This window comes from Dipodomys ordii, unplaced genomic scaffold (genome assembly GCF_000151885.1).
Source record: "Dipodomys ordii isolate 6190 unplaced genomic scaffold, Dord_2.0 Scaffold213, whole genome shotgun sequence".
NCBI lineage: Eukaryota > Metazoa > Chordata > Mammalia > Rodentia > Heteromyidae > Dipodomys > Dipodomys ordii.
In genome coordinates, this window is record NW_012267429.1 from 524468 (window position 1) to 525183 (window position 716).

Genomic DNA, 716 nt, shown 5'->3' on the forward strand with positions numbered 1-716 from the left:
CCTGGGCTGTGATGTGGCGTGTGGCCGTTCTGCAGCTCCTGGGCTGTGATGTGACGTGTGGCCGCGTCCTGGGCTGTGATGTGGCGTGTGGCCGTTCTACAGCTCCTGGGCTGTGATGTGGCGTGTGGCCGTTCTGCAGCTCCTGGGCTGTGATGTGATGTGTGGCCGTGTCCTGGGCTGTGATGTGGTGTGTGGCCGCGCTCTGGACGTGGCCCGGGGCCTCTCACATCTGTATCACACCTCCGCTCTGCACCGTGGCTGCGGCCAGAGGTCCAAGGAGAGCACGCTGCCCATGTGGATGTCGCCAGGGGCCTGACCTTGTCAGTGTCCAGACTGGAGCTGGATTGTCCTCCCTGGGCCTCTGGGTTTGCTTTCAGCTAGAAGGCCATATGTTGGCCCCTATGGTCAAGGGAGACCCTGGCTTGCATTGGTGGGCAGCTGGGGTGGTCCGTGCTGTGTCCTGACACCTGTCCCTCCGCTATCCGGACCATGGGTGGCTGATGGACTGGGAAGGGTAGACTTGGATACAGCAGAATGTGAACAGCCCTAGTGATGCTGCATAGTGCCCTGTTCTTCCAGATCGCCAGGCAAAACTGCCCAGGGTGCAGGGAGAGGTGGACACTGGAGAGCCGTCTAGGCCGTGGGCAGGGAGAGGTGGACGCTGGAGAGCCGTCTAGGCCGTGGGCAGGGAGAGGTGGACGCTGGAGAGCCGTCTA